Below are 13,386 nucleotides of genomic sequence, written 5' to 3'. Positions count from 1 at the left end.
TCATATAAGCTTCTAGAACACGTCCACATTTCTTAAGTGACCCCTCCATCTCCAACCAGCCTGGGCACACTGAGTCTTCCTTCTGATTTGAATCCCTCTGTCTTTTCTGTCACCAGCCAGAAGTAACACTCTGCTTTAGAGGGTCTCCTGTAATTAGATTATTCCTCCTTGGAAAATGTTATTTTAACGGGAACTCTGCCCCATAGCATATATCATCACAGGGGTGGTAACTCGGCATATACACAGGATCTGGGTTTGGAGTAGGGCATTTGGGGGACCATTGTGGGAATGCAGCCTCCCTCTCCAGGTGGATCATCAGTACAAGAAGGAAGACAAACATGGAAACCCAACTGGGATGCAGAGGCAGCCAGGAAGGAGGATCTGGGGGTTCTCGTCTATTTGTGCATAAACTACCCAGAAGAGGAAGGCTGCTTCTAGCTACCAGGCCTCTCCTTTTCTCCACGGGCCTTTTCTATTCTGCTCTTGGGTGCAAACCACACTGCTCCCTGAAATGAATTTGTGCACACTTCAGTACATAATTCCTTCTGCATTACATGATACATGACTGTCGTAAATCACCATTTGTTTCATCATAATGTTTGTGGTCAGTGAAGCATAACTGTCAAGAGTATTCTTTAAGAAGCAACCTTTTTATTTTTAAATTTTTTCCTTACGAGGTACTGGTGATCAAACCCGGGACCTTTTACATGGGAGGCAGGTGCTTAACCACTTGAGCAACATCTCCTCCCCAAGAAGAACCATTTTTATTTTGACAGATGATTAACTTGACCAGCCACCATATTCTCTGTCAAAACAAAAACCTTCTTTTGCTATGTTTTTCTGGGGGGGAATTAGAGAATGATATTGCATTGATAAGGACAAATTAAGCTTTCATTCATTCAACAGATATTGTTGAGTACCATTTTCTAAATACTCAGATTGCAGTCATTAACCTGTAGACCAAAAATGCCTGCCCTTTCCTATGGAGCTTAAATTCTGGTGGAGAGGCAGGCAGACAAATACACACATCCCAGGACAAGTGGTCAAGATGTGCTGAAGTAAACTAAAACACAACAAGACAGTTGAAACTTGAGGGAAAAGTAGAATTTTTCTTGACATATTAAGTGGCTGTTACAAATGCTGTCACCATTCCCAAGAGAGCTGCTTTCTCAAAGCAGATGGTTGTAGATGAGCCAGAGTGTGAGAACTCCATCTCCAGGAGGAGGCCCCCAGGAGTTCTGGCTCTTTGTTTGTTGTTGTTGTTGTTGCATTCTCCCATAGGGGAAACTGCACAGCCATGCATAGTGACAGTGGTGTATTCTGTAGTATTGCTGTTAAATGCCCCCTTATCTCTTCCTTTTGCACACATCAATGTTTTGTAAAAATGTTTGATGTCATAAGGGACAAGACTTTGGTGAGCTCTGTAGGGGGTTATAGAATTGATCTTTAATAAGATCCTCAATTCTGATTGTAATGTTGATGTTATAGATTCATTCAGAAGGGAAGTAAGATTCCAAGACTCTTGCTTTCCAAACCCATCACTTTATTATTCTCTGAGAAGATGGCACTCTCAATGTGTTTTCCAGGAATCAGGGCAAGAGCTTGTGGATGGGCTGAAGACCTGCTTGTGTGGTCAGTGTCAACACTAATAGTTTTCAACTGGGACAACCTTCTGCCATCCCAACCCCCATCCCCAGAGGACACTGGTCCTTGTCTAGAGACTTTCCAAATGTCATGGTTCACAGTTTGGGGTGGGGGTGTGCCTGGTGACTGGCCTCTAGTGCGCAGAGGTCAGGGACGCTGCTAACCCTACAATGCATAGCGCAACCTCCTGCAGCAAAGAATTATCTGGCCCCCAAATGTCTACAGTCCTGTGGTGAGAAGTCCTGGACTAGACTAAAGATTTAGGCTGTGAAAGACCCTAAGTGCTGTAGTGTCAAAAATGTGCCTCAAATTTGTCAAAACTACCAATGGTTACTGTTTATTAACACAGGTGTCTGGTTTTTTTCCAGCTGTGATGAAGACCTGGACTAAGTGTAACTCAGCCCCTGCCATCTTTTATTATCGTGTATTGGGATAGGGTGGGAGATGGACAGTTTCAAGCATTGCTAGATTATGGAATACCACAGCTCAACCTCCTTAAAACTAGTTGCTAAGTCCTTTGAGTAAGTATCTACATTGCAAAGGGCCACCTTTATGTGTATGTGTGCATGTGTGTATGTGAGAGCTGCACTTGAGTCTTTAACATTTCCAAAGCAAAACTAAAAACCAAAATATATATATATTTCCAAAGGAATTCCAAGTGTTAATGATGAGGACAAGGAACTCGACACCAATGGTGGACCTCAGGCAATGGGAGGAGAGAATACAGACCCTACTGCTTTGACATTGGGTCCCACACCAGAGTCAGAGGGAAAAAAGGCAGAATTGGTATGTTTGAGGAGTAGATATTTCTTTGCCTCCAGGGTAAAAATTTTGCCATTTTCAATCTCCATTCCAGCCCTGAAGTAGGAAGGCTTGGTGGCCTCAGATTTTCACAAGATCCATGATGTTAGCCTGGCCAGTGGCTTGCACTCCTCTCCCCTTCACCCAGAGTTTTGCAGTTACCAGGAGGGGGAGCCCTCCCAGCTGGCTTCTCTAGCCCCATCTGTGTGTCTTTTGGCCCTGCTGCCCTGCCTGAATAGCAGGAATAGCTCCTAAGGCTGGAGGAAAGACCTTTCCCCTGGGGAGTAGGTGGCTGGATCGGAGTAGACACCTTTTTATTTACATCTTGAAATAGACACATGAACCTAAAACAGTGATAATGGGTACCTAGAGTGCTGCTGTCCCCATATGATTATTATCTTTAGGAGGTACTGGGGATTGAATGGAGGACCTTCTATGTGGGAAGCAGGAACTCACCTATGAGCTACACCCATTCCTGCAAACTCTTTTAAGAGATCCTATGTATATGATCTTTCACATATTGAATGCTTCCAAGATAAGACTGAGTAGACACAGTAGCACTTATCACAATTTTTTAAAGTGCCAAATTGACTGTAATTGTGGTGAAGAAATGCATTAACATCAGAATTTTTTGTTGAGTCTCAAGGAAGAATTCAAAATCACTTCCAGGCATGGTTATCAATGTGGAGCTGCCCAGAAGGGAATAGTAAGCCCTTTTTTAGTTTTATTTTCATTTTTAAAAAATCTGATTATATAATTTTCTCAAATTACTTCAGTTTAGCAAAGTCATTTAATTCAAATAACTTCTCCTTAGAAATTATTTTTGGTTCTTTACACCTATTTTGAGCTTATATTATTACTTTTACACTGTGGTTCTTTATTTGGATATAGGAATTGTGCTTGGTGATCTGGTTGGGTGGGTTTCTTAATCTCACTTTTATAGGAGTCTGTGACCCAAAACCATTGTTTTTTGATGGAGCCCTAAATTGTATGTTACAATCATATGAGAGAGTAAATTGTGCTTATATTGACATTCCTCAGTCATCAAAGTCAGGTCTTAGCAAATATAACCTAAAAATCAAAGTATTAAATTAACACCCTAAGGAGGTTTATTGTTTTTAAATGTTTTGTTGCACTTCTAGGGGACAGCATCTAAACTAAGCTAAAGCACAATTTCTCTTACGTGCAAATTTTCTGTATGTAATATCTATCTCCTCTGAACTGGGGTGATTCAATACCAAAGTAATATTAACAGTTATTTGGCAACAAAATACAGAGTTTAATTTTTAAAAATCAGGACTGGATAATATGGACATCAAGAAATAATTGAAAATGATGATTCAGAAATTGCTTTGTCTTCTTTTGAGGAAGCAACTCTTAGAGGGAAGCTGCAGGCAATACAACATAGAGCTAAACACATAAGTTTCAGATAAAGTGTTGGAAATAGTTTATATAAATGAATTTTTAAAAGATTATATATATGTATAATGGAACAGAACATAAGAGAACTGATAAATGTTGAATAGAAAGTTGACTTTGTAATTGGATATCTAGCAATGATAAAGATGGTAGAAGTGAGATAGATAGAAGATAGAAGAGTTAAAGGGCAGGTTAGACACAAAAGAACAGAAATAAATAACTGCAAAATCCATTCAAAGAAATTCACAGAATTCAGTGCAGAGTCATGGAGAGATGGAAGGTATGAATACAGATTATCGAAATGTAAAACTAAGTGAGCAGATTTGCTATAGGTTGAGTAGAAGTTCAAAAAGGTGGAGATAGCAGGAAGGGGGTCAATACTTAAAGAGAGAATTGTTGAAAACCTGACTTCTTAGATTCAGGAATAATAGAACCTAAGCAAGAACAATTAAAATAAATCAATACCTAGACACAAAGTGAAACATCAAAATATCCGAGACAAGAGATTTTAAAATCAGAAGAGGAAAATATTTTATTGATAAACAATAAAAATTCCATTCAATAATAGAAAACATAAGACATTGAAAAAATATCCTCAATATGCTAACAAGTAACTCTCACCCTAAAATTTGATACCCAGTTAAACTATCATTCAAAGGTGAGAGTGAAATAAAACAAGATTTAGATAATTATACATATTGTATATGTGCATCAGACCTTCACTGAAATATAACTATCTTAAAGTATATATTTAGGGAAAAGGAGAGAACAAATAAAGAAGGAATGAGATTCAAGAAGCAATGCTATCAAAAATATTTGGGAGTTTAAAACACTGACCTTATCAATGTCAAATTTGGGGAGTATGTAAGAACTAGGTAGATATAAAATATTGGACATAAATACCATTTGCATGGGAAAATAGGGATCAGGGCTAAAGAATCTAGAGATCCTCAGTTGCTAGGTAGAATGGTTAAATTAAAGTTTAAATGATTAACTTTAGACTTGTTAAGTTGACTATGTAAATTAAAAAAACTTGACTTCCATCTCAATAGAGTGGGAGGAGTGATAAATGAAATTGAAAGAAAGGCAGAAATATTGATCAATCTAGTAGAAGACAGGAAAGGATTAAGCAAAACACAGAAAAAACATAAATGTAAAGAACAAAATAATATGGTCCACATAAAATAAACCTGATAATTTAAACATTAACCTTGCCCCTTAAGTCAGATTGCAGTTTGGAGAAAAATCATTAAGTTAGTTGTTCTTTGGAAGAAACACTCCTAGTAAATCTTAAAAGTATGATAAAATTGGGGGAAAAAAATGGATGGAAAAACACACCAGAATATTAATTCAAAATGCTGGCCTTGGATATATTGATCAAAAGAAATAAACGAAACTAACAGTTCACCAGAAAGAGACCAATTCTGAATTCGCAGCTGCTCAACCTAAGCTCCAATCTGGCTATATACTTTAGAGAAAGACTTGCATTTGGGGCCTAAGAAAGCACCCATTAGACTCTTCCTCATGTCTTTAGACTGGAAAAAAAAATTAGGAGGAAACTAACAACAAGAGAATGGATAATGAATTTTGAAGCCTGTATATGATGGGGAATTACTTAACAGGCAACTGAAAGGACTAGGAACATTTTATTATGTAATTCTGGATAATAAGATCTATCCAACAATATGGGTAAATCTTTAAACTAGAGTAAATAAAAGTTCTTTTGACATATACAACCTACACATATATATATACACACACACAATATAAATATATATACATTTTTGAAATGTATGTTGTTTAGAGATAATATGTAGGTAATAGCAAATGTGCTAATTTTATTTTTCTCTCTAGACATCTGTGTGTACGTTATTAGTCTAAAGCACCTGACAGTACCATCCCAATGATTTAAATGTCCTTTATGGAGTTGTGTCATTATATCATTGTTTACCTGTTCGACAGACTGCTTCATTTAAGAAAACACTTTCTGCTTGGGGAACGCATTTCTGTTGAGTAACAGACTAAATGTTTTCAGAGCCTCCACTCACTACGTGCTTTTCTTCTGCAATGAGCTGATTCTCATGTGTCCTTTTAATTCCAGGTATGATTTCTTCATTGTGAGTCAGCTCTGAAAGATGGGTCTGTTACTCCCACACATTATAATGTCATCTATGACACCGTTTGCTTGACCCCAGACACAGTGCAGCATTTGACTTACAAGCTGTGCCACATGTATTATAACTTGCCAGTATGTATCTTCTGATCCTGGTTTTCCTCCAGATCTGTAAAATGAATGGCTCAAACTTGCATGCCTATGTTTTGAATCTGTGATGTGACATATGTAAATGTAAATCTAAAGAAAATAGATGTAAATTAAATTCAGAAAAAGAAACTTCCTCTTCGTTTTCTTCCTCCTATAGGATGTGATTTGCGTTCCTGCGCCTCTCCACTTCGCTCACAAACTGGCTTACCTCGTGGGTCAGGGCACTGACCAACAACCACACAATTCACTGTCAGAATGTCTCTATTACTTTGATCTGCCAAAGATTGAGCTTTGTACGTATCAATTTGTAAATTGAAGCTGGACGTTTGTATTATTCTCCTAGATTCATGTTTCAAATTTGACTCATTCTTGATTGGACATGGGAGAGGCTCAGGGGGATGTATTCTATTTTCAGTAGTATCACTCACTTAAACAAGACTTTATGCACCATTTTCCAGGAAGGAAAACCGACAGTGAGAGTTTTGTCTTACAGGTTAGCTTTCCAATATGTTACAAAGAGCATATAATTTAAACAGAGATGAATGCTGCCCTCCAAGAAAAGGGTCAAATAGAAAATGGTTGACCATTATTCACATGAAAATGGCAATAATGCACATCTATAAACAAATATATTGGAACACTAGCATACACACAGTTTCCCAAGTACAATGTGTATGTGCATTACATGAAACACTCATTGCTTTGTGAAATATTTATTTTGCTTTGGAAGGACAGGAAATATGAGATGGTGATGGATTTGTGTTAATTAATATGTTCTATTTTTAAATAAGTGACCTATTACTGATATATTATACATGAAATGTTCATGATATTCTCTGCACTGGGGTGGGAGTTGAATATATTTTTGGTATAAAAAGATACCGGTGATTTGAAAGTTGGCAGCTTAGGAACATGGACGCATTTCATCATTTTCTTTTTGCGGAGAAGGAAAACTAAGACCTTGACTGGCACCTCTGACTTCATTCTATTGCACATGTGCCAAGTGCGATGATGTTTATTTTGATAGCTGCACCATCATCTGGAGGAAATTTTGCATAATTTGTTTGAATGAAGCCATTTTTCCTCCTGAAAGTAGACACGTTTTTTCCCTCACAGTATAAAGCAATCTTAAATAGACTCAGAATTTAATGGGCCTGGTATTTGAGAGTACCCTATTTTCTTATATTCATAGAGTGGTATATTTTGGGGAATGATTTGTTTCAAACATGCCAGAAAGTGTTATGTCTGAAATTGATAGAACTGCTTCAATCATAAGTTAAGTAAATTTGATTTGATATTTGAGCGAGTCTTAGAAGAAATACAATTAAGCAAGAGTTACTTAAACTTTGCCATCCAGTTAAAATTCTAGTGATCAGTACTGCCAACGGTGATAAATCTATTATAGGAGATTGGCTCATAATGCAAGACAAGCAAAGGCAAAATGCTCTTTTCTGAAGCCATGAATTAGACTTAAGGTAACACATTTCTAGGTATCTACAGAAAAAGAAACAAACTTAAGGTAGTATTTCTGTGTTTCCTATTATGCAGTATGTGCAAATATAATTTATCCATAACAGTATTCAAATTTGTAAATTTAAGAGATATGGTTGAATAAAATGTTTAAGTTGGATCTCCTTATTTAAAAATTCATGTTGGCCTTTGTATTCTAAATCTACTGTTTGGAGAAAAAAATTGTTGCTTTTTCAAACTAAATGGATATATTTTCTGGACTAGTGGGGCATCTAAACCTTTAACCTATATGCTTTAAAAAAATTAAACAAAGGGAGACAGATATTCAATATTTCTAAGAGAAAACCTATGGTCCCAAAGGCCTAGGTAAAGCTTCTATAATGTATCACCATATATAAGTATCCAATTGCTGCGAGGTATCTAATTAAAGGACTATCAGGAATGCATTTGGCCTAAATGGAAATATTATATATAATTGAATACATCTCCTGATTCTGCCAAGATTTTATAAATTATCCATTGAAGTGATAGCAAGGCAAAGAAGAAAACAGCTTTAATATTTGGCAGGTAGCCCTGATATTTGAGACGAATTTTATATTTCCTTTGAGATGTCTTCTTTGACACATGGGTTTTTTAGAAATGTTTAATCCTCAAATATTTTTGGATTTTCTAGTGGTCTTTCTGTTACTGATTTTTACTTTAATTGCACTGTGATGTGAGAGCATACTTTGTCTTCTATTCTTTTAAATTTGTTCATGTGTTTTATGGATCAGGGTTTGGGCTATCTTTGTGAGTGTTCATTGGATGCTTGAGAAGAATGTGTATCCTGTTGTTTTTGGAGGAAGAATTCCATTGGTGTCAACTAGATCTAGTTGATTGTTGCTGTTGATATCAAATGTATTCTTCTAGATTTTCTGCCTTCTGGTTCTGTCTGTAACTGATACAGGGGCACTGAAGTCTCCAGAGAGATTTGTCTTTTCTCCTTGCAGTTCTACCCTTTTTGCTTCACACATTTGGTGCTTTACTGTTAGGCACAAATACATTCAGGATTGTTGTGTCTTGAAAAATCTGCCCACTTTTTCATGATGTAATGCCACTCTTTATCCCTGATAATTTTCCTTACTGTGAAATCTGCTTTGTCTGAAGTTAACAGAATTATTAAAGCTTTCTATTTGATTAGTGTTTGTGTGGTGCATCTTTTTCCATCCTTTTTATTTTTAATCTGTCTTTGTCTTTATATTTAAAGTGGGTTTCTTTAGACAACAAATAGTTGGGTCATCTTTTTATTTTTTTTAATCCATGCTGATAGTCTGTTTTTAAATTGCTGTATTTAGACCATTCACATTTAAAGCAATTGACATGCTTGGATTAATATATATCATTTTGTAACTATTTTCTATCTGTTGTCCTTGTTCTTTCTTTTACTTCTTTTTTTTAAATTTCTTTTTAAAGAAGCTCTAGACTACATTGAAAATATAGATTCCCATATACCCTACCTCCTCCCCCACCACTTTTCCCCATTAACATCTTTTTCTTTCTTTTTATGCCTTCTGTGGTTTTGAGTAAGCATTTTATGATTCCATTTTCTCTCCTCTCCTAGCATAAGAAATATATTTCTTTTAAAATTATTTTACTAGTTTCTTTAAAGCTTGAAATAGGAATTTTCAAATCCACCTTCAAATAACACTATGTCCTCACAGGTAGTTAAGGTACCTTATAATGCAGTATTAGCAATCCCTCCCACGTGTCACTTAAAATATTGGCTGGAATATGTGTTCTCCCCCACATGGAAGGATGGGAGGAGCCCAGCCCTGGAGAGGCTCCTGCCAGGCCCTGCTGGAACCGCCAGCTCCCTAATGTGCCCCCAAGCCTGTGATGCAGCAAGTTCTCAGCTCAGGGATCCCTGCTCTGTTCTCTGTCCCCTCTTGGAGAGCATGGCCTTCCTGACCACGCAGGGCTCCTGCCTGAGGCCAGGGCTGTTATGACTGCTCCTCCCACAGGGAGCTGGGACTCAAACCTCCCCCTGGCCCTGCCTGGCCCTCGTCTGCCTGAGAAGGGCATTAGCCCAGGGACCACGGCTCAGAGCCCAGCCTTGTAGTGGGTGAGTGACCTCGCCCCATCCTGGTTTGATGCTCCCAGGACTGGTTGGGTCACGTCCCTCTAATCATTAAGCCGAGGCGTTGGTGCAGGGCCGGCTCCTTTCCACGCCCGCGGAGCCCGTGCTCAGGCACTGAGTCCCCTGCGAGAAGCGGGAGAGGGAGGCTGATGCCAGCCCTGCCCAGGCCAGGGGACAGGAACTCGCGGGGACCACACGAGGGCGGGGCACGACCTCGGCCTGCAGGCTGTGCATCTTTTAGGCACCTCAGGGGTGGACCCTGGGGGCTCCAGATCCCAGCAGAGTGACCCGTGCGGAAACAGGGTGCGGGGATACACGTGCTTGCTGGCACGCATTCACCCACACAGGTAAAATGTGCATAAAATGGACCCAGTTTCCACACAGAACCTGCAACAGAGCCTGGCAAAGACGCACACAGAATTAAGAGGGCGCATAAACCCTACAAGAAGACCTCGATAACACCCAATTTGGAAATCACACCTGCACACAGCGACTTCAGAATTGTCCCGGCACGCCCAAGACTGCTGTGAGGATCCGGTGGGAGGCGCCCGTCAAGGCCCCTTCGGGCCCCCCGGCTGGCTCTGTGAGGAGGGGTGCACGCCGCCAGCCTCCCCGCTCCTGTTGCCTTCCCTTCCCGGTCGGCCTCTGGGGGGCCCTCGGTTTGTTCCCCCGACTCCCCTGTCACCGGGGCTCACCCGGTGAGGGACAGGCTCCTCTCTCCTTGTTTCTGGGGTCTGAACGTCTCCACATCCAGAAGGTTCTGAAGGCATTTCCCACACAAGAGGGCCTTTCTCAGGGCTCGCTTCTCCCGCCCAGAACCCTCCCCACTTGCTCACAACCCCCTCAGCTGTCCACCCAGAAGCCTGGGCATGCAATTGGGCAAGGAGATGAATGTAAGCTACGAGCGCCATTTGGGAGCCGTCTGCACCTCACGGGCCTCCCGACCCCCAGCCCCGCCTGGGCGCCTGGTGCTGAGGCAGGAAGGCCCTGCATCCCTGGCTCAGCCGCATCTGAGACAGCCTCCGGCCCGGCCCACCCGGGGCAGGGCCCTGCACCCCGACCTCTCCAGCCGCGTCCCTTCTCGGTTTCCTGATGCCAAGGCCTCCCGTGAGGACAGAGGCAGAGGCTCCCCAACATGTGGAGACAACTCTGGGGGCGCTGACAGCCCCGGGGCCACCTCCTAACTGTCCCTCCCCCTGCCTGGGCCCTGATAGCAGCTCTGTTGGAGTCACGTGACCAGTGGGTGGCCAGGAGGGACCCTGACCAGTAAGTGCACCAGGCAGCTCCCTGGGAGCCCCTCAGTCCTCCATGCAGGGGCTGTGGGGGGTGCGGGCAGCACCCAGAGGGCAGGGGCCTGCAGGAGGAAACGCTGCTGGTTCCCAAGGCTTTCCAGCTTCTGGAGCCCTGGGCCTGGCTGCCTGCCGCAGCCCCCCTCCGCTCTGCCCCCCCGCGACCCGCCCCCCTTGGCTCCAACCCAGCCCCAGGCCCCGCCCCCTCAGCCCTGTCCTCTGCTCTGGGGTCGCTGCCTCTGCACAGCCTGAGGCGGGTCAGGCCTGTGCTGTGGGCAGCGCAGCTTTGATGTTTCCATGGAAACGCCCCTTGGACAGAGGCACTGAGGGACACCGCAGGCTGGGGCATCTGGAAGTGGCCTGTGGAGAGTTGTGCAGGTTTCGTGGGTCCCTGGAAGCTTCCATGTTAGGCAATAGTGATGAGGGCCATTTTCGGGACTTGGAGTTGTCCTGAACAACATTGCAGGGATGGATGCCAGACATTATATATCCTGCCATAACCCACTGAATGGGTGGGGGAGAGTGTGACTACAACGTAAACCATTACCCATGCGGGGCAGCAGTGCTCCAAAATGTATTCACCAAGTGCGATGAATGTGCCACGATGATTAAAGAGGTTGTTGATGTGGGAGGAGTGGGGTGGGGGAGCATATGGGAAACTCTTATATTTTTTAACGTAACATTTAAAAATAATAATAAAAAACTATATTAATTTTGAAGAAAAAAAAGATTGCAGCCTTCTGAGCTCCTGAAGCCCCCCTCTCACCATGGGGGCTCCCCCTCCCCAGGCTGGTGTCAAAGTCCAGAGGGTCCTGCCACGCCCTCCCCTGCAGTGGTCAGGGCTCTTGGAACACCTGGCAGTGGCCTGCTGGGGCCTCCAGCCAGCAGGTCACCACACTCAGGGGTGTAGCTCCCTCCTACCCATATGTCCTCAGGACCCTGTGGCCCCTCCTGCCCCTGGGGTGGAGGACGTGCTAGCCAGGTCCTCGGAATGAGTGTCCCCAACAGCCGGCAGTGCAATGTCCTGTTCCTCCTTGTTAGCATTCTCTTATTTATACAACCAGAAGCTCTTAGTCTTTGTGAAACAAATAAAAAGAAAACAGAAAAAAGAGTTGACTGAGTCAGGCTTCACATCCTGCAGAGAAATCCAGGAAGCGCGGTGTGGGGAAGCCGCTTGCACAGTTGATCTGGGATCGAGTCTCCAAATGGGGCCTAAACTGACTGCCGAGCCCCTCCCCAGGGCTTTAAGCCCCTCTCCCTCGCTCCTGGCTCTGAGTTGGCCCATTGCTCGGCCTCGCCTTATGCGGCATTTTGTCACAGGAACAACCTTCTTACCACCAGCTTGGGAGAGGATTTGCTGGCACACAGACGGCCTGGGAGGTGAGTGGGAAATGCTCTCCCCAAGCCCGTCCTGGGAGCTGGCTGGACAGACGGGGGACTCAGCTGCACAGGAGGGTGAGGGGTAGGGAGGGGGAGAGGGGGCTCCCTGAAGCAGCAGCAACGCCAGACAGGAAGGCTTTGAAGGTCAATGGTTATTTGTCCCAGGGTAAGCCTGCACACACAACCTACATACACAGAAACAGGCCCCCCCAGGAATTTTTTTTTAAACATGGGAGATATTATGGTTATTTCTTTCAATCAGTATTGATTAAACACCAAAACCTGTTCTTGCCTTACACTCAATTGAAAGTTTCAAGAAGACAGGACTGAGGTGGAGAGTTTAGTTTCCTAACTAGTAAGATCAATAAAGACTGGCTGGGAAGCGGATTTGGCCCAGTGATTAGGGCGTCCATCTACCACATGGGAGGACTGCGGTTCAAACCCCGGGCCTCCTTGACTGGTGTGCAGCTGGCCCACGCACAGTGCTGATGCATGCAAGGAGTGCCCTGCCACGCAGGGGTGTCCCCCGCATAGGGGAGCCCCACGTGCAAGGAGTGCGCTCCATAAGGAGAGTCACCCAGGGTGAAAGAAATTGCAGCCTGCTCAGGAATGGTGCCACAAACACGGAAAGCTGACACAGCAAGATGAAGCAATGAAAAGAAACAGATTCCTGTGCTGCTGACAGCAGAAGCAGACAAAGAAGACACAGCGAATAGACACAGAGAACAGACAACCAGGGCGGGGGAACAAATAAATAAATAAATCTTTAAAAAAAAAAAAATAAAGAATGGCTAACTAGGACATGTCACCAGAGAAGAGAGTGTAGTTAGGGAATGGAAAGCTGGGTTTAATCTGAGCAGAATTGGCAAAAAGTAGTTTGTAAATGTTTGGAAATGAGTAGAAATGGCGAAAGCACATAAGAGAATTTGTAATCAGAATTGCTAATATATAGGTATTAGAGTTGGCTTTTTTTTTAATAATGAAAATGCTCTAAAATTGATAGA

This window comes from Dasypus novemcinctus, chromosome 6, assembly GCF_030445035.2.
Source record: "Dasypus novemcinctus isolate mDasNov1 chromosome 6, mDasNov1.1.hap2, whole genome shotgun sequence".
Classification (NCBI taxonomy): Eukaryota; Metazoa; Chordata; class Mammalia; order Cingulata; family Dasypodidae; genus Dasypus; species Dasypus novemcinctus.
This window is presented reverse-complemented; position numbering follows the sequence as displayed.